Source organism: Octopus bimaculoides, chromosome 4, assembly GCF_046866305.1.
Source record: "Octopus bimaculoides isolate indiv1 chromosome 4, ASM4686630v1, whole genome shotgun sequence".
Taxonomy (NCBI): domain Eukaryota; kingdom Metazoa; phylum Mollusca; class Cephalopoda; order Octopoda; family Octopodidae; genus Octopus; species Octopus bimaculoides.
In genome coordinates this window covers 70,881,355-70,888,997 of record NC_142931.1, presented here as the reverse complement: position 1 = coordinate 70,888,997, position 7,643 = coordinate 70,881,355, and positions in this window count along the sequence as shown.

Genomic DNA, 7,643 nt, shown 5'->3' with positions numbered 1-7,643 from the left:
CTGGTAGATTGACATGTGCCATGGTGCTGTTTTACTCAGAGATGGTGCCCAACTGACCTCACTATGCAGTGTAGTTGACAACATAAAAAACAAACAATGCGCATGTGCGAAATTAAAAATATAAAATGGCGACAATTTACCCATTGCACGCTCTCTCTCTCTCTCTCTCTCTCTCTCTCTCTTTCTCTCTCTCTCTCTCTCTCTCCACACACATATATATTCTCTCTTTTTCGCTTTTACTTGTTTCAGTCATTTGATTGTGGCCATGCTGGAGCACCACCTTTAGTCGAACAAATCGACCTCAGGACTTATTCTTTGTAAGCCTGGTACTTATTACATCAATCTCTATTGCCAAACTGCTAAGTTACAGGGACATAAACACACCAACATCAGTTTTCAAGCGATGGTGGAGGGACAAACACGGACACAATCACAAATATATACATATATATATATATGTATATATACGACAGGCTTCTTTCAGTTTCTGTCCACCAAATCCACTCACTAGGCTTTAGTTGGCATGAGGCTACAGTAGAAGACACTTGCTCAAGATGCCATGCTGTGAGACTGAACCCAAAACCATGTGGGTGGGAAGCAAGCTTCTTACCACAAAGCTATGCCTGCGCCTGAGCCATGCCTATACACAAATATTGAAAGCTAAATACTTTCAGGTCTTTATCTTAAAAATGCAAAGAAGATATTTGCATTTTATCAACAGATGCTACACTTTCAATTGTTAAGAGTGCAGTCACACAGATGGAAAGGGAAAATGAAATAAATTAAATTTATCTTACGCGACAGCAGTTTTGAAAGTTAATTCTTTTAAATATTACTTCAAATTCTTTTTCTTCTATGTTTTTATTTCACAAAGAGAAACAATTGTCAAGATATATTTTCCCATTATTTTGTATATATTTAAAAGAAGAATACCTCATTTTTGTTGTGATTTTAGGATCTCAGTGATATGGAAACAAGCCATAACTAAATGTGCATAAGTTTGAGCCTGTTTTCATTTCCATAGCAGAGATGGAGTTTTGATGGTGAAAGTTATCCTCAAAAAGAAAATGGCTGTTCTTCTGAATAAATATTAGTATTTTTACGATTATTTCTTTTTCTATGCACTTTGGTGGTCCATGTTCTTTTGTTATCTAACCAGAATTTCATGACTTCAACTCTATAATCATAAGAGATATAAATATTCTCTGTATTGATGGATACCTTTTATTTTTTACTTGCTTCAGTAATTTGACTGCGGCCATGCTGGAGCATTGCTTTAGTCAAATAAATCAATCCTAGGACTAATTTTTTTAAAACCTGGTATCTATTCTACCAGTCTCTTTTGCTGAACTACTAAGTTATGGGGATGCATATAGTTATATCCAGTTAAAAGAAGAAAATAAAATAGAGATTAGGAAGTTAATAATTATTTATTATTAACAAATTGGTCATCTTCCCTTCTTACAGTTGTTTCAATTGATACTCAATAATTTAATTACAAATTTGTACATTAAATATGCGGACTTATCAACTTTATTTCAACAGTCTGCTGAAATGAATTGATACTACCACATATAACATCTCAAGGTACATCTTTTTCTCTGATGAAATTATGCTCATGTCACATAAGTGCAAATTTAATGTACAAATTTGTAATTAAATTATTGAGTATTAATTGAAATGGCTGTAAGTACCGAAGGTGACCAATTTGTTAATAATAATTAACTGTTAACTTCCTAATCTCCATTTACTTTTCTTCTTTTAGTTATATATATATATATATATATATATATATATATATATATATATATATATAATTAATATAAACAGCTAAGCACAATATAATCTCACAAAGAAAAATTCAGTAATCACCAAGTGTGACTAAGGGTGCCACCACATCTACATTGCTAGAAATAAGAGTTAGAATACTCTTAATCTTGTAGGAAAAGTGCAGATACATGCTGACAAGGGAGCCAACTGCTCCATGCTGACAGGAAAATCCTTAGACCAGACATCTAATTTTGGCTATTCTGTAGACTTCTTAAGTGAGCACTACTCAAACAGCACATGTTCAGCTAATTCTGCCTATATATATATACATACATTTATATATATACACAACAGGTTTCTTTCAGTTTTTGTCTTCCCAATCCACTCACAAGTCTTTGGTCTGCTTGAGGCTATAGTAGAAAACACTTGCCTAAGGTTCCACACAGTGGGACTGAACCCAGAACCATGTAGTTGTGAAACAATCTTCTTACAACACAGCTACACCTGCACCTATACGATCAGATATATTTCTTCAATTTTTTCCAGAAGGTAATTTAGCAAATTTAAGCCCTCTCTTATAAAAATTATAATATTTTCAATGAATACTTTTAATATGATGTCTAAGACGTTACTCAGATGGCAAGATTCATATCCTGGGCCATCTATTATTGGTCTTAATATCAAGTCACTTGGTGGTAGAGCATAAACTCATACATTTGTGCTCTCTTTCTTGCTTCATTTATGTTTTCACTTTCGTGAATTTTTGCTATGGCATAGTAAGGCTATATATTAAAAGTAAGTAATATTAATAATTTATTCTTTATCTCTTTCAGTCATTTGATTGCAGTCATGCTGGAGCACTGTTTCAAAGGGTTTTATTTGAACAAATCAATCTGGGGCTAATTTCTTAAACCGAGTACTCATTCTATTGGTCTCTTTTACCGAACCTCTAAGTTACAGTGACGTAAATACACTAACACTGGTTGTCAAGCAGTGATGGGGGCAAAAACACAGACACAAAGACACACACACACACATATGGATGTATGTGTTTTATTTAAAGCTGGTATTTAATCTATCAGTCCCATTTGATTAACTGCCAAGTTATGGGAAACCAAAACCAGTTGTCAAGTGATGGTGGAGGTCAAAGGTAGAAATACATATACAAGGCTTTGGCTTCTCTGAGACTATACTAGAAGACACTTGTCCAAGGTGCCATGGTAAAAATAAGGGTAAATATACCTTCTCAAGTCATACCGTCTCATAAGGGCTGGTTTCCTGGTTTCACAGCATATATATTCCACACCTGGATGGAATGCTGATCTGTCACAGGATTACTCATTTTTGTTAGCTGAGTGGGCTGGAGCAACATGAAATGAAATGTTTTGCTTAAGAATACAATGCATCACCTGGTCTAGGAATCAAAACCACAATCTTATGATCATGAGACCAACACTCTAACCACTAAGCCACATGCTTCCACCAAGATGCCATGCAGTGGGACTGAACCTAGAAACATGTGGTTGATGACTAACACAAGATTTTTATAGTCTTTTGAATTCTTCAAGATCACTGCATTCCTTTTGTCAACTTCTTCAATTTTTAATTTCTTATCATTTTAAATATGCTTATGTTACCCTATACTAACATTTATACCACTACTACTACAACTACTATTTCAGCTGTTCTTGCTACAACTAGTGCATCTGCAGTTGAGGCTAATACAATCATTACTACTTGTATTACACAACTATTGCTACTATGATCACCATCATTGCAGCTACAACTGCCACAACCACCATTACCACCACCACTGTTACAAACAACTCTTTAATATCAACATTGTCAACAAGGAGCAATAGATTACGGAAAGTCTGATGCTAATGCTGTTACTATTAATATGGTCACAGTAGCTATAAGAGGGAAGAGTAACAATGACTACTACATAAAATTTTATAAGAAAATCATGTAAAATTTCAAAATTGTGATCACAAAAGTTTAATTTCATTCAGTTAATATTACATTCATTATTTGCTTTGTAATACTGTTTTAATTGAAGTAGGTGGTATTTTTGGTAAAACTTAAATCTCCACAAATACATAATGTATGTGCTTTGCGAGTTTGCCAGTTGGCTACAATTTGATGCGGTGGAGATGACCGTCTCAAAGTACTGGATGTTAAACAGTTGAAAGTCATAGTTATAGATAAGCGAGACAACTCCCCCTCACTCCAAGTCCCATTCAAGAGTGAAGGACCTTGATGTTTTGCCATTGTTGTGGCTTATCAATGTCACATACCTAAACCGAGATGAAGGCAAATTGAATAACCTGTCCATGACTATATTTAAATTGGTGTCTAAACAATATGCTGGTATGCCCGAACGATGAGGATGTAGGAATAAATTAAAATGCGTATACACACACGCGCACGCACACACATGCACTCATGCATGCATGCATGCACACACTCACACACACACATGCACACTCACGCACACAGATAGATAGATAGATAGATAAATAAATAGATAGATAGATAGATAGATAGATAGATAGATAGATGAATGAAACTTCGTAAGATTTTATAGAATCACATGCTACATGGAGAATAGAGCATGCTACTATGAAAAGACATATATGGTTTCAATGGAAAATGAAGAAATCTTGAAAGTATTAACGAAAATATATGAAACCTCAATGCAATAATCAAAATGCTTGGCAGAACATATAGTTATACCTGAGAAAACAATGGAGAACAAAAAATGAGAAATGCTACATATTAAAGCAGTGAAAATTTGGGACAATTATTTGGAACCAGGGAAATACGTTTTGGAAAAATCAAAGCAAAACTCCAAAATACAAAAGCATATAATTCAAAACACACGAAAAAACAACATTATTAAGGGAAAACGCATCTGCTTCCAATGGAAAAAAAAACTTTACTGAAAGAAAATATACTTTTCGGAAAACAACAAATGACAATAACAAAGCAAATTTATATGTTAAGTGGTTAGATACAACAAAAACAATTCTGCTTGCTAATCTCTAAATAAAACACATATATACATAACACATATGTATATAATACATGTATTATATACATATAGTTTGAACACTATATATATATGAGCATGCCCGTCACTAAGGGGTGCATAGGACAACACTGATACCCTCCTTCACCATTATTCAATGGTGTACCCTAAGATTTACAGTGATACACTTATTTTGAAACTCCACTTTAACATTATCACTAGTTAATGCCCACCCAGAATATTCGGAAGCACTCCCAGGCACCAAATTATGGTGACAGTCTTTTATATGAGGTGATTTCCAAAAGTATTGAGACTGTCCTAAATTATTGAAGATTTTTGATATCATTACTATACATCAAATACCCTGCCGTATAAAATTTTGTCATTCCAGAGTACAAGAAACGGTTGTAAAAGCTCTTTGAACACATCCTACTAAACGCTGTTTGCAAAACTGAGTTGGGACATTCGGAAGTTTGCAAAGTGTTAAAGTTTTGTGTAAACTGGGGTAAAAAATGGTGCAGAAACTTATGAAATTCTCCAGACTGCTTATGGATTAACTTTTTGTAAACACAAGAGGTTCAAAGACGATAGAGAGGAAGTGAGAGATGATGAGAGATGTGGGAGGAAGCGGGAAATCAGATCATCAGGTCTAATTGAGAAAATTCGCAATTTTCTGGATGAAAGGAGTTGTATATCAATAAAGATGAAAAACATACACTTTAGAGTTGGAATAGTAAGCTGTACACAAAATTATTCACAGAGCTCTGAACATCCATGGAACTCTGTAAAGTTTGTTACCATGGTGCTCAGTAACGAACATACTGGTAACCGTCTATTTGACAGAGATGGACATCAAAACTGCCCCTCACCCTCCCTACATTCCAAACCTTGCTCCCTGTGACTTGTGGTTGTTGGCCAAGCTGAAGGAGAACCTCAGGGACAGACGTTTTAAAAATGAAGAAGGGTGTGACAAGGATCCTGGACACTTTCACTTTTAGAGAAATTCCACGGGGCTTTCAGGAAGTGGCTGGAGTGCTACCACAAATGTGGTAGGATCCTTCTTCAGCAGAGATTAGAGTTTTGTACTACTTTGATTTTAATAAATGCCTCTCTTAAAAAGAGTGAGAAAACTTCTGGAATACGTCTTGTATATCATCTATATTACCATTCAGAATCTATTTTCCATGATAACTTAGGCAGTCCTTCAACTGTTTTATTGGATCTGATATATCAGTTATTCCTATGATTATTTTAGCCTGGTTTCTATGACTTGACTCTCCTCCAAACGTGAACCACTTTACTGAGTGCGTTGGGTGCTTCTTCCATTGCACCAGTGTAAGTGAAGTCACTGTGTCTCATAAGTCTAAGAGGCATTCCCAAGACGCGTAGGATCAGAATAAAGATGAACAGTTTTATGCTAGATTTTTAGGGTAAATTATGATAGTCTCTAAGGGTGGATGAAATATACTGACATATAAATATAGCTGTATACATTACATGTATAAATATGTAGTGAAGGCACGTGGCTTTGTGGTTAGGGTATTTGGCTCACGATCGTAAGGTCGTGAGTTCAATTCCCAGTGATGCATTGTATTCTTGAGCAAGACACTTTATTTCACGTTGCTCCAGTCCACTCAGCTGGCAAAAATGAGTAATACTTGTATTTCAAAGGGTCAGCTATGTCATACTCTGTGTCACACTGAATCTCATTGCGAACTACAGTAAGGTTACGTGTGTATGTGGCATGCTCATCCACATGCATGTTAATTTCACGACTAGGTTGTTCCGTTGGTCGGATCAACTGGAACCGTTGTCTTCATAACCGATGGATTGCATGTATATGCATGTATGTACACATATATATGTGTGTACATATGTATGTGTGTACATATGTATGTGTGTGTGTGCATGCACATGCTAAACTACACATCAATGAATATATATATTCATTCTTAAAATGTTCCAGCTTATTTGAAGATGAATATGTCAATCGCTTGAGTATTTCATCTTTGGAGAACAACTTCTCCTTTCAGATGTTTTAACAAGCAATCTATTCACTGAGGTACAAGTACTTTCAGTGAGATTATGGCTCTTCGGTCAATGCTACAACTCAGTAATAATTCATTGTGTGTATGGAGAAAAGTGAGAATCTATAATACAGATCCAAAATTCTTCTTTATAGATTTTCACTCTGTGCACGTGATGAATTATCTGTTTAACAGACAAAGGCATGAATCAGCAGATAAACAGTTTACTGAATTACATCACAAAGAAACTTAGTTCCTGTTTAGATTCATAGATCTGGATGTACCTTTGACTGAAGACATACTATCAAGTCGAAACCCCTTCTTGTTTCAAACAACCCTTTCTTCGATGAATAAAGTGTGTTGTGAGCACATGTAGTTTTGCAAATATAATATGTATGTATATAGTAATGTATGTATGTATGTACATATGTATGTATGTATGTATGTATGTGATTGTTCAGCTTTATTTCAGGATTTCTTGCCAATAGAAAAAGAGCCGGTTTCTAACCTTGATTCAATGTTCCTTCATTGGAATTTCAACATCAACAACAGGGTATTTTTGTATGTATGTATGTATGCATGCATGTACACAGACATGATAGAAGTAAATAGACACCCTTATAGTCATTAAAATTTATTTAAATCTGAAATTATAATTCAAATTATTTATTAATCATTATAAGTTTAATATTCAATATTTAGTAGAAATGCCCTTTGTATTTTTCAACATAAGGACCCTATTAAGCATGCTACTGATCAGATGATGAATATTCTCTTGAGGAATTTCTTGCCAAGTTGCATGTAGTAATCTCAAA